Below are 23,736 nucleotides of genomic sequence, written 5' to 3'. Positions count from 1 at the left end.
TAACTGTGTCAGTTTTGGGATGTTGACAGATAATCAAGTTCACGGGACATTGTGGCAACTGCATTTGGAACAGTACAGACATGATTTTTTACTGGTAATTAACGAATTTTGAGAATTAGAATGAACTTTTTTGCAACATTATAAAAGCGTATTAAAAGTGTTAAGCACAGTGCACATTTTTTTTTGCGATTAAATCGTGAAATTACTTGTTTTTCCTGTCTTTTCTGTACAAAAAAATTAAATAAAATATGTATACTTTTCGATACAAGGACTGAAAATTTCTACTTTTCAGCACTGAAATTGGTGCTGAAAAATTGAACTTTTCAACACTGAAATGGGTAATTCGCTACCAACTCACACGAAATCCGGAAAAGTTGGGGTCTCTTCGATTTGCGTGAAACTTTGTCCTAAGGGTTAATTTTTGTCCTTGATCACGGATTCGAGGTCCGTTTTTTGATATCTCGTGACGGAAGGGCGGTACGGCTCCTTTAATTTTTTAACATGCGAAAAAAGATGTGTTTTACAATAATTTGCAGTCTGCAACGGTGATGAGATAGAAATATGTTGTCAAAGGGACTTTTATGTAAAATTAGACGCCCGATTTGATGGCGTACTCAGAATTCGGAAAAAACGTATTTTTCATCAAAAAAAAACACCAACAAAGTTTTAAAATTCTCCCATTTTCCGTAACTTGATTGTAAAAAATGTTGGAACATGTCATTTTAAGGAAAATTTAATGTACTTTTCGAATCTACATTGACCCAGAAGGGTCATTTTTTTACTTTTTTTTCATTTTAAAATTTCGTGTTTTTTCTAACTTTGCGGGGTTATTTTTTAGAGTGTAATAATGTTCAACAAAGTTGTAGAGCAGACAATTACAAAAATTTTGTTATGTAAACATAAGGGGTTTGCTATAAACATCACAGTTTCGCACGGAAGAAAAAGAAGAAAAAAGTGTATTTGAAAGAAGCTGGTCAGTCTCGCCGTTGCTCTTTGCGAGGCAAGGCCTGCTTCGATCGTGTTTGGCCTGCGTCGTTGTTTCCACGGGATATTTATATTTTTACAGCTACCTTACATTAACTGCTAACATGTATCTATTCACTATATGATTTATTTATATTTTTCTAATTCTGGAGTTTTTTTTTGAAAAGGTCCAATAAACCAAATTTCCAGTTTTTGCTTTTTGGGTGTTTTTAGAACCGCCTTGAGTCAGGGGTATTGAAAAACACCCAAAAAGCAAAAACTGAAAATTTGGTTTACTGGTCCTTTTCAAAAAAAACTCCAGAATTCTCTATGCTCTCGATGCTTTAAAAAACAGCAATGGATCGATCTGGAGCATTTGTTTTAAAATTATTGCTATTTTTTACAGCTTCCTGGAATTAATTTCAATTTTGCTGCTGATATGTTAATTTATTTGAATGTTCAAATTATTTTTTTTCTTATTGCTTTCCTTTATCTCACCATTTCCTCATACCATATATGATCAAATTACATAAACTAACGACACTTACTAAAACAGCAAGGGAACCATCAGGAGCATTTGTATTTTAAATGATTATTTTTTTCACATGTTCATATTATTCCTCATCCTATACCTTTCCTGTAACATACCATCTCCTCATACCATATATCATCAAATTGCTTAAATTAACGAATCTTTCTAATACAGCATGGGAACCATCTGGAGCATTTAGATTTTAATTAACTGCTATTTTTTACAGCTTCCTGGAATCATCTTGATTATATTAATATTTATTTTATTTACTATATTTATTATATTCATTATTATTATAATTATTACAAAACTATATGCATATTAGATAATACACTACAGACTAACATTTACACTTACAAACATCCAAATCATGTAATACATTACGCATTCAACCATTTTCATCGGCCCGATGAAATTCCTCTAACCCCCATTCCAAATCTCCCAAAAATATTCCGCTCACTTTTAAAAGTCGCATGGGTTCCCTGCACTTTTGCCACTAGTGAACAACAAAAACATCCCCTCCCAAATCCCCACGGGACTGTATGGGCGTAGCCTTGGAGCACAGTGTAGAAATTTCCGTTCTTAGATATTTTTAGTTGTACCGGGCAGCAATCAAATTGTCTAAGAATATTGAATTGACCATTGTGGCACCCCCTACAGCGTGTTGCAGACCCGTAATGCTATGCTATGCTATGCTATAAGGGGTTTGCTATAAACATCACGAGTTAACGCGATTTTACGAAAAAAAGTTTTGAAAAAATACTTTTTGCGATTCCGTCGTGAAACTACTTACTTTTCCTGTCATTCTTGAACGACGAAAAAGCCTACTTTTCTGTACCAAAAATAACAGAATCGAATAGCAATAAATTTTATAAATTAAATTTTAATTTCAATAAAAATGCTGAAAAGTTCTATTTTTCAGCACTGCAATGGGTGCTGAAAAGTTGAACTTTTCAGCACTTGCTTCGAAAAGTAATAGTTTTCAACATTTTTTGAAATTCAAACGATTTATTGACAAAATACATGAACATTTGACTTAAAATTTCACTCAATGGGTGTTTTTTTTTTTAAATGCACAAAATTATGTATGGAACTCGTTGCAAAACTTGATTTTTTCAGCACTCGTCGTATTTATCCAACTCGGTGAATCTCGTTGAATAAATGTACGACTGGTGCTGAAAAAATCCTCTTTTTGCAACTTGTTGCATAAACTACTATTTTGTGTTTCTCGTTGTTTCGTCGTCCGTGTCTGTCGCGGGTAACGATGAACGGCCATGATCGACGACGACCAACTTTTTCAAAACTTTTTTTCGGAATTCCCTGTCAAAAATGAAGGCATTTTGCATTATTCGTTTGTCCAGATTTTGAAGTTTTCTTTACAAAAAAGGCCATTCACAAATCATTTAAAGGGAAAAGAGGGTTAATTCAAATTCGTATACGAATCGAATTGAATTTCGTTTCAAAATTCGAACTGAGTTGGCTGGGTATGAGCTCGATTAGACGCAAACATTGTCCATACGATTTTGTACGGAGAAAGACACTTTTCTTGTTTCTTATATAAAACAATCAAGGTTAAATGTAATGTTAAGAGGCACATTTTACGTGTTTTATCTCGTTTTTTTGTGGTGTTATATACTTGTCTGGCTAATTTTCGGTAAACAACTCAAAACCATAGCTTCCAAGATCCATTCTAAAACGCTCAAAGTCTAACCTCTAACCTTTCGAACCAATCTCAAGAAGCTGTTTTGCCAACCACAATGAACCTCTCAACTACACAGCACAAACAATTGCCAAAATCAAAACCCCCCAACTCTTCTACGTTGGTTGAAACAGGCGACAAAAAAACACAGTTCGTTTTCCACCGTTTAATTCGTGAAACCTCACGCTTAGGCTGCCATCACAGTTTTCCCGCACACTGTGGGGGTTGGACAAGCCGTGAAAATTTCGGCAGAATCACCGCGAGAGACAGGTACGAGTTAATTTGTTGTGTTGTTGTGAGTGGTTCAACTTTTTAAATGAAAATATGGTAATGAGTGTGGTGCCGCCAAAAAGATTAAAATTTGCGGGCCTTCATTTGCATGAGAGCTGGAAAGGACGCTGGGGAGGGCGGGACATTTGGGGAGGATTATAATTTTTAACAAGTTTGTTGTGAGGATCTGTTTCAATGAATAATATTTCAAGGGTCGGTTGGCAGTAAACTTTGCCCCGTAGCAATCTGCTCGAGGTAATTTAATTAGATAAATATCTGTTTGAAGGACGTGACGCTTTGCCCTTTGAAAAAGTTTGTTTTGTAAGTTTTACTCCTTCTCAAATTTCAAAATTTATCGCTGCAGAACCTGTTTGAATACGAATTGACGAATTTTCTGTCAGCAAAATCAAACGCATGTCAACGCAAATAAACAGATTGACTCCGCGCCGCGAGGTTACATTCAATTTGTCCAACTAATCCAATAATCCAACGCCAGATATTCACATCGCAGAGCATTTTCCCGAGCCGCAAGCGGTCAATGGGGTGGTTTGAACCAAAACAAGCGGAAATGTCAACGCGCAATGGTTCTGTGAGGGGTGATACACTTAATAATTATGTTTTATTACTAAATATTTTGTGTAAGCGATTTTTCTAGAAATTTATTTAACAATCACATTTTTGAAAATAAATACAAAAATAAAAAAATATTATTCTTACTAAGTTTACAAGTGTCCCACCCCTCACCAACCGCTAAATCAACATCGATAACGCCAGTTACAATCAGCTTCGTTACAAATTAACACCCACCCACCCCTCGATAGCCATGTTTACGCTTTGTGTGCTCGCGCCTTAATTTGCCGGCAACACGCCAAACCAAAATCACACCTGACGTCAACGTAATTAATCATGAAAATCATGGGAATCCACTTCTGGAATCATTAATCTCGAATTTCTCAATGAGGGAAAACAGTGTGTTACTGCTTTTATTTGGATTACGCCGCAGTGCTTATTTTAGGGAAATTTTTGTGGAAGCTTTTAATCAACCATGGTTTTATCTAATTTTTATCTAATTAGAAGTGATATAAAATTAAATAATACATAACTTTGTGTACAAATTTCAAACCGATGCTATTAAACTTATTTGCGATAAAAATTCAAAAAAATAGAAAATATCAGAAATAAAACAAAAAAAAATCAAGGAATATTGAAGAAATATAAATATATATGGGTCATTCCATCTGAAGCGGAACAGCATTTGAAAATTACCCTCTCCGATCCTGCTCAAATTTGGCAGGGCTGTTGATACTATCAAAACATGCAAGAATCCCGAATTTCATCCAAATCGGACCACCCTCTCCATTTTTGTACCTCCCCAAAAAATCGACTGTTTGACGATTTTTGACCAAACCTCCTAGTTTGAAACGACGATAGCTCAGGAACCACAAATCTTAGAGGGTCGGTCTTAGACTCAGTTTTGAAGGAAATTGGACGTAGAATCCATTTCCGTGATCAAAATTTAGATTAATTTATTTTTTTACCTGTATTGCGCAATTGAAAACTTTAAACGGCCGTATCTCAAAACACCCCAACTTATTTTTTTTATTTGACCTCACCATCGTGTTCCCCGGCCAATTTTACATAAGAATCACTTATCGACAGAAATGAATATGTTTTGTTCCAGAGATATCGAATTTTAAAGTTTTGTGTTTTCGAGATTACCTACATTAGCTTCATTCGCCGCATCTGCTAGAAGCACACAGGCGGGCTGATCAATAACTGCTACCTGGTCATTTATTGAAATAATATTTCATCATAAATAATCTTTACCAAATTGGGCAAAAATTAACTGTATAACACTGTAGGAAACTGGATTTTAATCGCGAATGTTTATCTGTTAAAAACAATGAATGAAGTGAATTTCTGTGCTAACCCACAGGACAGAGCAATAACGACACACAGTAAGGGACAGAATTGGATTCCGATGCAAAATGCAATTAATCTTGTTAGTAACACTGAACAATAAGTGCACGATACATTATTGAGTTAAAAATATGAATTAAAATGAATAAAATTTGTTGATTTGTTGTACTCTAGTGAAGGACGATCACAAGGAGTAGGAAAAGGATTTCTGTAAAGTATAAAACTGAAAAATGTAAGAAAATCACAAAGTTTGATCTGCTGCAAAGCGGCTAATTCCACAAATTTTGTTGCGATGATTTCGACATCGTCCGAACAACAGTGTTTTTTTTCTTCTGTCATTCTTGGATTCTTGGAACACAATACGGCTGCTGTACGCACGTATAAAGGATTTTTTTTTAAATAAAATGTACCTTGACCAAAATCATCTTTTAATCAAATGGAGCTGGCTCACAATATAAAAATTGATTTAATATGATCAATCTTTTAACCCATAAATGAGATTTGCCAAATTATGGTAAAGTGTCAATAATAAACTATAATAATAATAAAGCAGGTTTAGGGGTTTTTGCTGAATGGTACTATTTTGCTACCGTCCATGATAAAGGCCCTAGTCATGGCCTCGGAGGTTCTCTAAAACGGTTAGCAACACGTAAATAAACGGTGCATTCAAAATAACCCAATAAATATTTTTTTCACAAAAATAGATTGATCAAGGTAGGGGAACAGCATCTATTTCCAGCGTTCTTCTAATGTTGCCATATCAGCGCTTTGGCATTCAATTACAGCTGATTAAAAGCGTTTTCAACTGAAATCGAGTGATAAATAGCTCAATAAGAAAGAAGTGAACAAGCAAGTTTCTATCAAAAGTTTTGCAAAATTTGTTGTTTAAATAGTGAAAATCTCGGGTGAGTTTTCAAAAAGCCGTAAGAGCCACCGTGACCTCCGACACTAATATTTGTTTTTCTCCCAATTGTAACAAGATTTAATTTTTTTTCAGTTTGGGGCACTTGAGAGACGAGTTGATGAACAATCTTAAGCATTTTTGAAATTTGTTTTTTCGTAAGTAGGTCGGATACCGATGCAAAATAGGCTTTGTTTACCATTGGCAATTACGGCTTCTTGACTTAATCTGCCAAACATACGAGAATTTCCCCTATTAGCCATTTGAATAAATATTTGCGTAAAATTATAAAAAGATAAATTAAATTAACTATCTCCCAAAACACCAGGTAGCAGTTATTTATCAGCCCGCCTGTGTGCTTCTAGCAGATGCGGCGAATGAAGCTAATGTAGGTAATCTCGAAAACACAAAACTTTAAAATTCGATATCTCTGGAACAAAACATATTCATTTCTGTCGATAAGTGATTCTTATGCAAAATTGGCCGGAGAACACGATGGTGAGGTCAAATAAAAAAAATAAGTTGGGGTGTTTTGAGATACGGCCGTTTAAAGTTTTCAATTGCGCAATACAGGTAGAAAAAATAAATTAATCTAAATTTTGATCACGGAAATGGATTCTACGTCCAATTTCCTTCAAAATTGAGTCTAAGACCGACCCTCTAAGATTTGTGGTTCCTGAGCTATCGCCGTTTGAAACTAGGAGGTTTGGTCAAAAATCGCCAAAAAGTCGATTTTTTGGGGAGGTACAAAAATGGAGGGGGTGGTCCGATTTGAATGAAATTCGGGATTCTTACATGTTTTGATAGTATCAACAGCTCTGCCAAATTTGAGCAGGATCGGAGAGGGTAATTTTCAAATTTGCACTTTTTCGTGCACAGTTGAGATGGAATGACCCATATAGAATATAAATATAAATATATATATATATATATATATATAATATATGATTATATATTCCAGCGGAGCATTTGGAACAAAACCTTCTGGAATTTCGAAAAGGAGTTTGGTGCAGATATCGAAGCAGCGTCCCGGCTTCAAACGGAAAGAATCATCATAATCAAGATTTTTCCAGCAGCAGCAACTTCATCCGGTTCACTTCCACGGACAACAGTGGAGTCCGTCGGCAACGTCGTGGTTGGCTGTTTTAAGTTTGTTGAAGGGAGGTCATCGGATCGCAAGTTTATAAAATCGGACAACTCCCGGAACTCAAATGAAGCTGTCTTGAAGCATACATTATTTGGTGAGCCCGTTCTTTTTATAAAACATAAAACTCTCTCACTAATATTCTAACATTCGCTCAAACCACTCAAGACAACCACGCCAAATTACCATTAAATACGCGGTAGGGTGTTCCCTTGGTCGTTCGCTGTGAGTTGTGGATTGCCTGCTTCTCTAATGAAGGTTCGACTAAGGGGGCATGCTTATTAATTTCTCGTCGCTCCATACCCTCAGTGACATGATGGGAACAAGGGCGTCTATGCAAAGTGTCCCTACACCCGCTACAAATTTCCGGCGCTTGGGGAGGGAAAAGGGGAATGATTTTGATTTATGCGCCGGTGTTTGTAGCAATAAAATTCGTGCAAAAAAACGTATGCACGTGGGTGTACAGATTATGGAGTAAAAGATGATCGAATTGTTCACCTAGCGCTCACATGTGTTCCAGGACCAAGTTGCCTGCGGGTATGGGGATCATACATACATACATACATACATATATATAATATATGATTATATATATAAAAAAATATGAAAGTGAAAAAAAAAATGATTTCCCATTTTAACCTAAAATTGAATTCAGAGAAAAAATACTGCTTCACCTCTCACACACAGTGAAAAGATGACTATGAGATTTTTTTTTGTTTTTCATGAAAATCGAATTGAATCAAGTTATTGGCTTTTTCAAAAGAAAAATAATATACCAAATACTCTTCAAAATGTTTAAAAAAATACTTTTTCGATGAAATGATGATATTGAAACATTATAGGTTGATATTACACAGTTATCAGCTGGCCTCCCCTTAATGCAAAATAGATTTCAAAATTTATTCGATGCGTCTTTATTTTGACCATCATTACGAAGTGACCGCCAACGAACGCACACGAAGTTGAAACGAACGAATGCCGATCTCGACACTCAAGCAGTCGCGCGACCCGAAGGCCCATGCTCTTTCTCTTGCTTTCTTTTGTCTCTCTTTTTTGCTTGAGCTGCGTGGTGACAGCAATCATTTGAATGCGGTCTTCAGAAATTTGATCATAATTTCGGTTGAATATCGAATATATGAGAAAGTCTAATGACTGTGAGAGTGAAAAACGGATTTTGTGTAAAATAAAAGCGTAATCTTACATCAGGAACTGGGGAATTTTCATCAGTTTTTTTCTGAATTTTCATCAGGTTCACATTCAACTTTTTTTTCTGTGTGTGTAAAAGAAACGAAACCACTACAAAAAAGGAAAAACAACCCCTCAATGAACATTTTGATAAAGTCCAAGGGTTCTGAAATCCCAGGTTATGCAATCCGCCCACTGAATAACAATCATTAGGGACAATCATCAGCGACCACCTTTCTAGCTACTACCTCCAACTCTGTTGAAGGAGGGTCAGGCTTGAAGGAGCATAAAATTACCCCGTGTTCACCTCTGTGTCACAATCTCACATCCCGTATTGCTACACGACACCGTGGTGGGGAAAAAGGAACACTTTTATGTCCGGCAAGAGCTTTAGTCACATTTCTGTACTGAGGATGACACGGTGTGTCCGTCGAAGACTTTTAAAAAAATCATTCAAAATTTTTAATTTTAAGAATAATAGATTTTTTTAAACAAGCCCTCTTTGAATCACTCTGAAATTTGTAATAAGATTTTTTTTACTTTCAAAAATTCAAATATTTTCACGCCGTTCCATTCATAGAGTAAGAAATTCCATTCACATCTCGAATGAGGATCCCGTGAAACCACACCTGCTGGCTCGCTTCCTTTTGCTTGCAGTTGTCGTGTACACTTTGGTAATCCGAACCAGATTACAACGGATCTTCACCGACGTTGGCAATCCGCGGCCAGAGAAGCTTACGGTCATTCCAGCGTGATCCGATTTTGTTTGACCAGATGAAAGAACAGCTTTTTTTGGCAGGGAGGCATGCGAAATTGATTTTTTTTATTCTTTTCAGAACATTCATTTATTTAAGTTCTTTCAGCAAAATCCACTTTTGTTCACCTCCAAAAAGCTGTGGCAGTTTCGATGTTGCTCACCGGGAAGAATTAAACGGGTAATCGGTAAATATAAAAAAGATAAACCAAAGTAAAATCGTGAAGAGCCCCGTTCGAACCTTTTTCGCAAAAAGGGGTTTTCCGCCCTTAAAAGACTGTGGAGATGGAAAATTGATTGATCGTTAAAAAAATGTCCGTTACACGGGGATAAGCCTGGGCAGAAAGCATCGCTGGCCGAAATGGAAAGCATGATTTGTTGCTCTTTTCTTTCGGGCAACGGGATTTGGGCCACCGCCATGGATTTATTGAATGTTTCATGCTCGGTTGAGAAAGGATTCTTTTTCCTCTCCACCCCCCAAATTCATCTCTTCTGATTGGGAAAGTGATGGTGGTTACATTAACAAGCAAATTTTGACCAAGGTTGAAGATGATGGGGGGAAGGGGGGTGGGGATGAGAGTGGGTGAATCTGCTTCGAAGTATGAATAAATTATACCATCAAAAAGTATCAGATTTTGAGTTTCACGGCGGCCCCCCGCATCCATCAATCGTGGCAAATTGCGTGCAATGGGATAGTTTTTATCATTTATTTACACAGCCATTATTTTCGCGTGAAATGTCGTGGAAAAGAAGAAGATGGTACTTATCAGTTTTATGATTTCTGATTTATCTACAATAAACATAGGTGTTTCATTACTTTTTATGAAATTATAAAAATGATTTAAAAATTAAAACCACAGCTCAAACTAATAACAGAAAACAATGAAAAAAAATGTGCATTAAACAAAAAAATCCTGTACCTTTGTTCAAACCATAATAGTATTGTACATGACTACTTCACTAAGGTTCAAAATACGAACCCATACGTTCTTGAAGACAATTATAGAAGTAGAAATGGTTTATAAAGCAAATTAGGTTATTCTTCTATACAAATTATGTAAATTGGAAATGGTTTCGTTTTATGACCAACGAAATCATTTTATGTCATTTCTTTGTCCATAAACAAATCGTTAATCATTTTTGGTAGCAGTCCATTCACAAATGTAATCAAAACAAAAAAATATATATTGATTCTTAAGAACTAATTTCTTGATAAAGACATCAATCTTTGTTGTAGATGTTCAAAATGAAAATTCAGCGTTACACTTGAAAAATCCAAACTTATGATTAACATTTTTCACACAACAACAAAAAAGTTTCGGGAAATATCAATTTTTTATTCTTTTTTTTGGTTACTAAGTATTCCCATTTTCAGGATATGACAAAAGATGGTTGGGTAATTTTTCGCCAACTCACACAGCAGTTGAACCGACCCCTCTTCGATGTGCGTGAAACTTTGTCCTAAGGGGTAACTTTTGTCCCTGATCACGAATCCGAGGACCGTTTTTTGATATCTCGTGACGGAGGGACGGAGGCGAATCTACATTGACCCAGAAGGGTCATTTTTTCATTTAGAACAAAATTTTTCATTTTAAAATTTCGTATTTTTTCTAACTTTGCAAGGTTATTTTTTAGAGTGTAACAATGTTCTACAAAGTTGTAGAGCAGACAATTATCAAAATTTTGATATATAGACATAAGGGGTTTGCTTATAAACATCATGAGTTATTGCGATTTTACGAAAAAAAGTTTTAAAAATGTTGGTCGTCGTTGATCATGGCCGTTCAGGGTCACCCGCGACAGACACGGACGACGAAACAAAGAGAAACGCAAAAAGTAACTTTTTCAAAACTTTTTTTCGCTAAATCGCGATAACTCGTGATGTTTATGAGCAAACCCCTTATGTCTATATATTAAAATTTTTGTAATTGTCTGCTCTACAACTTTGTAGAACATTGTTACACTCTTAAGAAAAACCTTGCAAAGTTAGAAAAAATACGAAATTTTAAAATGAAAATTTTTGTTCTAAATGAAAAAATGACCCTTTTGAGTCAATGTAGATTCGAAAAGAACATTAAATTTCCCACAAAATGTCATGTTCCAAAATTTTTTACAGTCGAGTAACGGAAAATGGGAGAATTTTCAAAAAATTTAAGTGGTTTTATCGTTGAAAAATACGTTTTTTCAGAATTCTGAGTACGCCATCAAATCGGGCGTCTAATTTTACATAAAAGTCCCTTTGACACCAAATTTCTATCTCATCACCGTTCAAGCTGCAAATTATTGAAAAAACCTCTTTTTTCACATGTTCAAAAATGAAAGGGGTCGTACCGCCCCTCCGTCACGAGATATACAAAAAACAGACCTCGGATTCGTGATCAGGGACAAAAGTTACCCCTTAGGACAAAGTTTCACGCAAATCAAAGAGGGGTCGGGGCAACTTTTCCCGATTTCGTGTGAGTTGGAAGAGAATTACCCGGTTCACATTTAATTGGGATCGTGACTAACATTTAAAAATTGCCAAATATTCTATAGGGGCTTTGAAACGTTAGTCATGATTCCAAAATTTCCTACAATTTGTTTTAAAAGATCAGAAAATTTCGTAAGTGTTTTATTTTTTAACATTAGAAATTGAACCATTTAGTAGGAGAGATATCGACATTAAAAATTGAGGGGCTGTTTGGGCGAGACCTTGAAAACATCAATTTTCTGATAATTTAATAACAAACACTCAGAAACTTCTGTATGGTCCATATTTCGGGGTTTGTTACCCTAAAACACATCAAACAATTATAAAATTTAAAAATGCTGATTTTGACAAATTGAATTTTTGCGAAAAAAAAAGTTTAGAGCAATTCTACCCAAAACGGAAATTATTTAGGTACTTTTTTCTCGACCCTCTCCGATTTCAATGAAACTTAGTAGACATGTTATCCTACACTTATGTAAGCAATTTTTATGTATATGGAACTAGTTTCACTCGCTTATTACATTTGAACAGGGCGTAAGTGTTTTCAATATTTTTTTATTATTCGGAATTTAAATATCGCTGTATCTCGAAGCCGTTGCATCGTATCAAAAAGTGATCAAAGACAAACTTGTAGAAAACTGGACGGGCTTTCTGAAAAAAACACGCCACTTTTATGGCATTTTTTGATTTTCAAGTTAAAAAGTCAAATTGGAACGTGAGCCCACGATTTTTTTTTCGTTTCAAATTTTTGTGAAAAAAGCCTTAGATGTTACAAAAATACTCATGAAAAATGCAGGATGGAACAACTCACCTAAAAAACACAAAAATCATTTACTGAAACTTTTTTTTGAAAAGTACTCCAAACGTCAAAATTTTCAAAAACCGAATATGGCAATCGATTCCCCAGACAATTCTTCATAAAAGTTATATTGACCACTGTCCTATGTCCAATCCTTGTGAAGTTAATGCGGTTTTAAAAATAAAAATGTTAAACAAATGTTTTTTTTATAGTTTTGGCAATTTCTATATGACAGACTTGATTTTTCAGGCTCGTAAATATTTTTTAATGGAAAGCTCGTCCAATTTCCCATAACATTGTCTTTGACCACATTTCAATTGGAAGTATAGGCTTACAGATATAATTCAATTACATTGCTTATAACTGAAAATAGAATATTTTTTTCAGTGTAGTGGCTGGTAGTAACCTGGATAGTAAATTAGCTTAAATCAACAAAAAAACTTTTTTTTTTTTTTTGAAGAGTGGTTAAAGGCAATCTTATGGGAAATTGGACGAGCTTTCAATTAAATATATTTACGAGCCTGAAAAATCAAGTCTTTTATATAGAAATTGCCAAAAACCATCAAAAAACAGTTTTTCAACATTTTTATTTCTAAAGCCGCTGTAACTTCACATGGATTGGGCAGTGGCCAATATGGAGACTTTTATGTAGAATTGTCTGGGAAATCTATTCGATTTTTAAAATTTTGATGTTCAGAGTACTTTTAAAAAGAACAGTATCAGTAAATGATTTTTGTATTTTTTAAGGTGAGTTGCTCCATCCTGAATTTTTCATGAGTATTTTTGTAACATCTTAGGCTATTTTCACAAAAATTTTAAACGAAAAAACATCGTGGGCTCACTTTGACTTTTTAACTTGAAAATAAAAAAAATCATGTGACGTGTTTTTTTTTTCAGTGTATATATCAGAAAGCCCGTCCAATTTCCTACAAATTTGATTTTGACCACTTTTTGATACGATGCAACGGCTTCGAGATACGGCGATATTTAAATTTTGAATTATAAAAATATTGAGTGTCGAGAAAAAAGCACCTAAAAAAATCCTGTTTTGGGCTAAAATTGTTCATATTTAAAAATTCGGCAAAAATCCGTCTGCTTATTTTTCTGAATAGTCCACGACAATACATACGACATTGCCAGAGACACCAAATTGATCAGAAAATTCTTTTCAAACATACAGATTTTCGTATCATTTTTCCATCTAAATAAACAGAAAAATTATGAAAACCAGAAAATTCCCAAAAGATAACGATTTATGGTTGTAAAACGGGATAATGCATACAAAAATATTAAAACTGAATGAAGAAACACATGAAACAAGAGAAGTAACGTTCTAACACTCTAATGCCCATGGTTACTCCAGAGCACCGAACATTTTTGCCTTCAAAATTAAATTTCTCTGCAACTAGCATTTTTAAAACCTGGTTCAACCTGCGTTAGTTTATATGCTTTTAACCATTAAAATGTTATCCAATTTGGTCGATCTAGTTACGAGTAATGGTGAAACACGCAGAAAATCACGATTTTGCTCTGGGCGGGAAGAGGTTAAGTAGAACAAAAGTTATTCAACATGATCCTTGAACAGGCAAAAAAACGCTGGAAAAAAAATTAGGGGATAAAAGGATTATAAAAAAAATCTCTAACTTTAAATTAACAAAACAAAAATCTGGTTTTAAAACGTTAAAGAACAAATTCATCAAAAACAAAACATGAGGTAAACCTAATGTAAGTGCATTACAAAATTTTCCCATCTCTTTCATCAATCCATTTTTGCAAAACACACAAAACTTACCTCCCCGCAAGCATAGGTACACTGCAAAAGCAAAGACCTACGACAAGAAGTTTGTTCAACAAAATGCTCAGCATACAGTTTGTTTACCCCTTTCCAGGAGGGTTCATCAGGAAAATGTTGCTTCACATACGCTCGTCGCCTGCCGTCAGCAGAATTTTCCCCTTCAAACACGCGTTCAAAGTTTGTTGCATTCATGTGTGTTTTGTGCACTCTTCCTTCGGTTAGTTTTTTTTCCCAGGAATTCACGTGGAAAGCTGGTTGAGGGGCAAAAGAGCAACACAAATTTGATTGCGAAACTTTTCGCTCTCAGTCACGTTTTTTTCGTCAAACTATTTGTCGCAATTGATTGGTCGTTGAAATGTGTTCACTTTTTGCCTTCTGTGTTATTTGGTTAAAGAACGAAAAGGTGAGTCAACATTGGATAATTCACTTTCGGGACCACCTCCCCCAGGGGGGGGTCACCATGAAGTGGTTGATGGGTGATAGAATCGATCAAAAGAAGATTTAATTTAGCTTTTGGAGGTTTCTCTTCCATCAGCTTGCTCTCGAATGCTGCCAAATCGCTGTGTTCGAATTGATTAAATTATGCTGATGGACTTGGACGGTGTGTTCGTGGGTAGGAGAAGTCAGAAGAGGAGTGGGTGGTTTAAGAAAGCTGAATTTTCCGCTGAGATCCACTGGGAAAGAGCGTCGTTTGGTGGTGGAAATGTTTAGCATTTGGCTGAAATAGCACCGGGATGCAAGCACAGTGCCATTAATATTCATTTGAAAGGAAATTATCTCTTGAAATTTAGAAGATTCGTCGCCAGACTGGATGAGCTCAGGTGCAGTGAGTTGGTTGATAGAGAAAGGGTTGTTTTATTGTTACGAAGGAATACCAATTTAGAAGTTTGGTGAAATATGTTAATATTTTATTTTATTATTTGATGTTGATTTGGCAATATTTGGAAAGTGTTAATTTGCAATCTTGTTTTAGTTTGTTTTTCGTTTAAGCACATTTCTAACTGTGGTCAGCATTTCAATATCTTTTATGCAACTACAATATTTTTTTTTCTTTCAATCGTATTGAAATTCCTCTGAAGAGAGAAGTTTGGCCATTCTTGAAAGCAATGAAAATTTTAGAAAATCGCAGATAAAAAAAAAACAAAAAAAAATATAGGTAGATAAAGAAATGAGTGTAGAAAGGACTCCGACTTTTACTTGTTTCTTTTCAAAATTTAAAATGTTGATCTAAAACGCATTCCCGATCAAAATAATAACAATTTTGCAATTTCATACCGAATTTAAGGTAACAATACGATGTATGTGTGCTCTCTTGTACTATGCTTGCTGGGAATCCTATCTAGATACACAGTAAAAAATTGTGTAAATTTGTGAATACAAAGAGACGAGTTGTTCCTTTTAATTCCGCTATATATTTTTTTTTTTTTTTTTTTTTTTTAATATCTTGACAGATACGTATTTCGTCTACTACTTGCAGACTTCATCAGTGTTCTGTTCTCGACTGAAGGTTCATCGCTGGTGTATCCGTATTTGTAGTTACTGTAGGTACTACCTCCTCGTTCTTCTTTTGTGCCTGTATAGGTAACAGCTTAAACAGCCACGTTGAGCCGTTACCTGAATCCTTGTTGAGTAAACGTTTGTTGCCTGCCTTGAAGATTTCCAAACTTTCGGCGACAGCCAGCTTCGATGGGTTTGTTATGTGTCTTAAGATGACCGCGTCGCTAGTTGTGATGTTATGTTTTTCCTCGATGATGTGTTCGGTTACTGCTGACTTGAAATGGGGGACAAATCCTTTCCGTATTTCCTCCTTGGCAATTCTGACATATGTGTTTATATGCTCATCCAACCTGGTTTGCAGCAATCTCTTAGTTTGTCCAATGTAGCTCATATCACAGTGGCCGCAGGATACCTCGTAGATGCCGGGTTTGCCTAAAGTCGGTATGGGGTCTTTCGTTGAACCTAAGATGGATTCCAACTGGCTGTTTCTACTGCTGAACACTAAATCGATGCCAAATTTAGCCAGTTTTTGTCGTAATGGGCGTGTTATCCTGTAGTCGAATTCTACTGCTGCTCTTCGTAGTGGCTCTACTGATGGCGTAAGGGTTGTGAGTGAGGTTCTGTGGAGTTTTCTTTCCTTCTTATCGATGATTGCTTGGATAGTTGTTCTGCTGTAACCGTTGATTTCCGCTGTTTCAAATATGTAAATTTGGAAGGTGTAACTTTTGAAGCTTGAATATTACCTCTTTTATGATGTAATTTTATCCAATTTAGACTGACATTACAACAGAAAAATGGTAAAATTACACATTTTCAGAGGTAAAATTACAAATGTTCTGACATAAAAGATGTACCCCTTCCCAGATGTAATGCGTCCATCCCATAATTATATTTTTTTTCTCGGTAGAGAAAAGAGAATACACGAGCATAGAATAACTTTTAATCTGGTGGTAATTATTAGTTATGTTAAAAACGTGATAAAGTTTCATTAATGCTATAAATTCTTTTTTGCTCACCTTTAAGACTATGTTTTTGATTCGTTGTTATTAGACAGATCGCTGCCTTCAAACGGGCTTTTTATGAATGTTCTTGTTACCATTACTGCCCATAATTAAAAATTCGGCTATTATGCCAAATCAAGTATTCCGAGAAAAACGCGTTTTAGTGTTTGTCACTAAATCTCTGTCAAGGCAATTTCCCATAAGAGTGGCATATTAGCCATTTGGTTTTTCGCATCGGCAGCCAAGTCTAACACTATTTCAGTGAAATTCAAGTTCCAGAAGATGCGTTGGAACATCCTCTACCACCTGGTGCTAATAGGTCTATTCCCGTACTGCAGAATTCTGCAATTCTGCACAAAAACGGCAGCAGAGCGTTCCCGTACTTTTCTGCAACAAAAGTAACTTTTCTCTCAGGCAGAACTTCTGCAGTGAGAGAGGTAGAAGTTGCAGCAAAACCGTTCCCGTACTTTTCTGCAAGCTCTCTCTTCTCTTTCTTGTTGAAAAGTTACTGCAATTTGATGTGATGGATGCTGAGTACACGCTTACATAAAATTTGCAAGTTGGGTGAAATCAAGCATTTTATTATTAATTTTAATAATAAATGATTTTGGGGTAGTTTTTTATGTCTGGTTTTATTGAGAACGATTTTTTTATGTTCACGATTTCAGGCTTAGTTCATTCATGTAAATGATAAAGCGATTTTTTGTGTTATTATTTTTACCTGATAAAAAATTGATTACTTAAGCCATAGTATTACAGCACGGCTAGTACCTGAACAAAAATATTGTACTATAAAAACGTATTGTTTTAAAAACATTTAAAAGACACATTTCTTTGGAGTTTAAAAAATTTCAAATAAATATTTGTTTAGGGATAAATTTTGATCCTAAATTGATTTTGAATATACTAAATATGTGTGTAGAAATAACAGGTAAATTTAATTGGCAAATAATAAATTGTACCTTTAACCACAGACAACGGTGCTACCAATTTGTATTCTTATATGAACAAAAAAAATGATGTAATTTTGTCGAAATTAAAATTCTGAAACTCTGAAATTTTTGAATTCTTAAATTCTTAAATTCCTGAATTCTCAAATTATTAAATTCTAAAGTTCCTAAATTCGTCGCCATCTTGAATCATAAAAACACACATTTTTTGGAGTCATATTTTAGGTTAGAAACTTAAATTTAGAGGATCTAGAGATTGAAAATTCGGACTGTTTCTATTTTATTTATGTTTGAGTTTTAATTTTTTTTATTTGCAGAATTTTTTAATTTTACTTATTTTTGAAATTTCAATTTCATTAATTTTCTATCTCATTATTTTTAACTCTAGCTTTTGTTTTTTCGGTGTTCTGAACTCATAAATATTCAAACTTTTGTGTTTTTTATTTCGATTTTTTCAACCTTTATTTATTTATTTTGAATTTTTAAAATTAAGATTCTTTTGAAATTTAAAACATTTTGAAATGTTTAGTTTTACATATAAACTTTATTATTTGAATTTTTAAGCTTTGAACATGTGATTTATTTTTTTATTTTTCTGATATAATTATTTGCAATTTGAAATTTCTCAAATATCTGATTTATGTTTTTTGAAAGTTTCTCAATTTGAAAATATTAGTTTTTTATATTTTTATTCATGGATTTCCTAATTTCCAGATTTCTTAATTTAGGTGTTTCAAAAATTTTGAGTTTTTGATTCATTTTTTAAATTTGTCAATTTCGCTGCGTCACCGTTGTTCGTTCATGTGACATCCAGTCATCATTTATTTATGTTATTATGAATAATCTTTCAAACATTCTGCAATTAAAACATGTGTTTTTGGTCCCTTCTATATAAAACCTTTGTTTGTTTTTTTTAAATCATATTTATTAACGTACCTGGCACACTCATTGGTAAAATTGTTTACCTAATGAAAATGCAATATTGAGTTGTTTCTAATATTAATTTCTACTTAAGCATAATTAATTTCTAGTTACTTTATAAATAATACATCCTTGATTTTTTAAATAAAATGTTGTACTACATAAAAAATAATATCCCCGTTATAGAGGTAAACTTCTTTCAATAACTTTTTTTGTGAACCATTTTTTAATATGTTGAAATAATTAAAAAAACTTTAATACCCAATTTGAGTAAATCCACTCAACTGTGTACAATATTGAAGAAAAAGTATTGGAACGCGCTACCCAGGCAAAAGTTTTGCGGTTTCTCTCCTTGCAGAACTTCTGCAAAAGAGAGAGATGAAGAGAGCGAGCTGAAAAGTACGGGAACGCGCTGCAAAAAGGTGACTTGTGCTGGCTGCAGAATTCTGCAGAAGCTGCAGAAATTCTGCAATTCTGCAAGTACGGGAATAGACCTAATATCTCGTTTTTGCCAAAAGTGGATATTAGCCGTTTTTCAATGGTGGGCAGATTAAAACTATATTCTTTTCAAAATAAACCGGTGTCAATGTTCGAAAATTAATTAGAATGAATCTGATCTGATAGTTAACAATCTATTTGAAAACACTTTAAAACCCTTGTTTTCTGATATCTATTTTTGTCTGTCCGAGTTACCAATTTCAATAATTCTTCTTTAAATATTTTATAGTTTGATAATTGCGCAAGTATTGTATTTTTTCCAATTTTTTTATTAGTTTTTTTACATATTGATACAACAAAATGCGCATTTTGATGAAACAAACTTGATTTACAATTCAAAAAACCGCTTTCAAAATTTGCCCAATGCAATGTTAAAATAGTGAAGCCAAACATTGACCTAAAAAACTTAAAAGCTTTTTCTATCAAAAACTTTTTAAAGCACACGTGTTGGTAGGGTTGGTATGTAGGGTTTAATTTCTTGATTATCTTAAGACCAAAAAACAACTTTTGAGCAATTCTCTACATTTCAAAAATGCGAAATAATCAGTTTTTAGTCCATTTGAAATATTGATTGGAACTCTGTAATTCTGAAAATATTGTATTCAATGGGATGAGAAAATTTCACAAAGGTTTCTTTTCATGACATTGAAATTGGATAATACTTTCCGAGATATCGTAATAAAACGGTAAGGTAAGGCAAGCACTTGGATTTAATTTTTTGTTACCGATTTTAATTTTTTGTTACCGAAAGTCGGAAAAAATCAGTTCTGGCCGAGCATTGACACTACTTTTAACATCTGAAAAAATGTAGAAAAAATACCATGAAAATAATAACAATTTTGTAAGTTTTTTCTATATTTTTTCTTACTCTTGGTAATCTCTTAGTTATAAGCAATAATCGTTCCAAAATGGAATGAGCTTCAACATACAGCTGAAAGGAACTCCAAAACTCTGTTATGAACTGCAAAAGAACTTATTGTAACATGATTATTCACTAATAAAACCGAATTGAATTGAATTGAAAAAATAACTACAACTTAAAAAAATGGCAATACAGTAAAATACTTTTCGATTGAAATTAAATTTTGCATCAAAAGTTATTTTTGAAAAGAATTTGGAGTTTATTTCGAAACTTTTCAATTTTTATTTTTAAATTGTGACTTGGACAAAATAAAAGCGTCTTTCAATGCACTTCAGCTTACAAGTTGGCACTTTTAGTTCACTGCAACTTATAAAAAAAATGGAAAAGATTTTTTTAAATAAGAAAAGAAAGATTTTTTTCGAGTACAATTTTTTTCTAAAAAGTCCTAATAATATCCTTCAACATTGCCGAAGATATCAAATCGATGAAAAAATCCCTTCCCAAGAATCGGGTTTTGAAACGTTTTCATAGCACTTGTGTAGGAAGGAACACTGTCCACTGGACAGCTCCCAAGTTTTTATGAAGAGTTATTTTGAGAAATCAATGACGCAAAATGGCTTTTTTAATTCTAAGGATTCCATCCAAATAAAAAAAAATACAACGAGAAGTCCATTTGCGAAAACGTGAAGAATTGCATATATCACATCTAAACTAAGACTTATGAAAACTATTTGAAAAAACCAGGAAAATCGCACACGGCTAAACTCTCCTAAATCAAGACGAAATTTAGGCACAGTCTTAGGGTAGTCATTTTTGAAGTGTGTTTTTTTTTAAAGCTAAGAACTGTTTGAGTTATATCACTTAAAAACCACATAATAAAGATTCGAACTATGAAAAACAAAGCGATAAACTAGCACCGCGCCCGGCTGAAGTGTTTGTCAGACCGTAACAAAACACAGTCCAACTCATTTTTCTATTTTCAATGCAGAATCGTTCAAAGCCAATTCATCACGCTTCAAGCTCTCTGTATCAATTAGCGAATAATTAGCATCAGCTATTGACCTCAGTCCAAATCCAACGGAATAGAATATTTTTTCAAGATGTCTATTTTTATGTTGTGAGTTGTTCATCATTTCTCAAAACTATAAAGTTTCAATTAATTTTAAGCTTAATTAACTACCACGCACCTTAACAGCAATTGACGCCCTTCTGCAGAATTTCGCAGGTTCCGATAGCACACACACTCGCCAATTCTGCCAATTCACCAAAACAGTATGTGACGACAATGTTATTTCGCGCCACCAATCGATATCACACTGCAGGGGGGAAGGTTCACAACTTTGTTCCGAAAATGCTTCACCAGAACAGACCACACTCTCCGGCACCAGACAAATGTGCAAAAAGTTAGCTCATTAATTGTACGAAATCACCAGGACACCACACTCACAGCTGGATTCTTCTTCTGCTCTTTTATTCTTTTTTACACCTTTGGAAATTGGTCAACTTTTTGTCACTTTCATAAAATTCTTCTTCTGCAGTTGATCTTTTCTTTTAATTATTTTTGAATTTATATTTTCTCCTCAAACTCCAAATTTATTTCATTCACTTTCTGAAATTTGCAAGCTTCACGGTACTTCACACTTCTTTAAACTTCCCAAACAAATTTGTTTTCTTGTCTTTCCAAAGACAGAGAAAAAGTTCAACACTTTCCCTTAAAGATCCAGCACACTTTAAAGTGCAGCCACAAAAACCAGGAAATCACTTCACCAAGTCCCCAAAAGCACACTAGACATTGCCACACACAGAAAAACTACAAACCAGCCCGTTACCTCCCAGGGAGGAGAGGAGTTCCGCGATGTGAACGCTACCGCTTGCGCCAAGCTACTGGCCAAATTAACACAAGATTGCTGTATTTTAGTCGATTCTTGGCCTGATGCTGCTGGTGCGACTCAGCCCAGAGACCAGGTTTCGCGCTTGTCGTCCTTTCCGTTCTCCGTCGACGGCGGGATTCTGCACAAGGATCCAAGCAGGCATGCTGCAGAGCAACAGTCGGTTTCAAAAGGAACTCACGCCCTTTCTTCCTGTTGCGCTCTGAGTTGCCGTTTGTTTTGGGTTCTCAGTTGTACGAAAATGCACGAAGTGATGGGGGTTTGGCGAAGCTTTGGAAGTTTATGCTTTGCGGTGCTTGTTCACAACATAATGTTGGGGACTCATTTTATGAGTGAACTGAGTAGATTGCTGCATCAGCTGACCGGGAAGTGTAGAACAGTTTTAAATATAATGCATTAAATTAGAAGTATTCAATGTTTTGTTTGTAAAGCTGTTTTTTTAGTTTTGAAAAAATATTAAATGTACTCATTCAAACAAAAGTTTGATGAGATTATACACCTGGTCGAAATAAATTCCAACAGAGGCAAAAGGTCTGTCAGCATAGCTATTAACCATGCCATTCTCATTATCATTTCGTAAAATGCAATTTACAAGCAGATTACAAGCTGGTGGCCAGACAATTGATTGGATGCGATTCGTTTTGGCGAGAAGGTCAACAAAACGATTGAGATGAATCGTTTAACTTGGATTTTCCTCCCTAAGTTCAACGAACCGTGAAAATACCACCCTTTACAATTACGCTCTGAACTGACTGTGAAAAATTATCACTCATTATTGACCTCAAATAATATCCTGAAGAGAATTAACATCGTGTTATGTTTCCATTTAGCATTTATCGAACCTGTTTAAAAGTCGACTTTTTTAAAAGGATTAGTCCAGACACGATTATCCGAAGTTTCGATAATCCGAAGTTCAATTATCCGAAGGTTTGTATGGGACTTCGGATAACCGAATCACCAACAAAAAAAATCTTCCATATTTTTTAATTTTTTTATTTTCTTACTTTAAACATAAAATTGGAGTTCTACGACCCCATTTTCAAATTTCAACAGTTGATTGTCTGTAAAATTAAAAGATGCATTTTTTCAATATTTTGTCTTCGCCATTTTGGCCGCCATATTGGATTTAAAAATTCTAAATTAGTTCAGAGTAATTTAAGGGTCAACCATAAAAAACAGATAATCGAACCTGGACTGTACTGCATTCAGACATGCTTCCATCGAGAGCTACTAAAAGGAGCTCTTAGTGCTGATCCTGACTAATTGCAGTACATCTTAAGTTCAAACTTTTTGCAAATATGGCTTCACCTAACAACTGCTTTACCCTCTACAACTTAACCCCGCCTCTAGGTGGTCTTCGGTCGCAAAAATCGAACAATTTTAGATTTTTTTAAAGCATTGCAAAGATCATCTTTATAATTCAGAAAATTTTCAGTTTGGAAGTTTAACTTGTTTTATGACACTTTCCAAATGTTTTTAACAATGACATTTTATCTGAAGTCAATGTAAGCTGTTTGTTTTACTTCCTTTTTCTATAATTTAAGTTAGAAATAGGTATGAAAGTATTCTTATTAAAGTACTCAAATATTTCTCATAACAGCATATTTAAAAATAATACGCAAAATGAAAGTTATTTCAATTAAAGTTTTGTTAAAAAACAAGTTTAAAAACGTTTCTTAATCCACC

The 23,736-nt window shown here is 34.4% G+C and overlaps 1 protein-coding gene across 2 annotated transcripts in view; it reads right to left on the bottom strand.

Moving 5' to 3' along the window:
- LOC6054171 (nitric oxide synthase) overlaps nt 1–22,080 on the bottom strand; it is a 151,106-nt gene extending 129,026 nt beyond the window's left edge. For both annotated transcript variants that reach the window (XM_038252986.1, XM_038252987.1), the window contains exon 1: nt 21,349–22,080. The gene's annotated coding sequence lies outside the window, so the exon portion shown is untranslated. The remainder of the gene's footprint in view (nt 1–21,348) is intronic.
- Between the last annotated feature and the right edge of the window lie 1,656 nt (nt 22,081–23,736).

Source organism: Culex quinquefasciatus, chromosome 2, assembly GCF_015732765.1.
Source record: "Culex quinquefasciatus strain JHB chromosome 2, VPISU_Cqui_1.0_pri_paternal, whole genome shotgun sequence".
NCBI classification, from domain to species: Eukaryota; Metazoa; Arthropoda; class Insecta; order Diptera; family Culicidae; genus Culex; species Culex quinquefasciatus.
The sequence above is the reverse complement of the archived record's forward strand: the minus strand, read 5'-3'. Positions and strand labels throughout refer to the sequence as shown.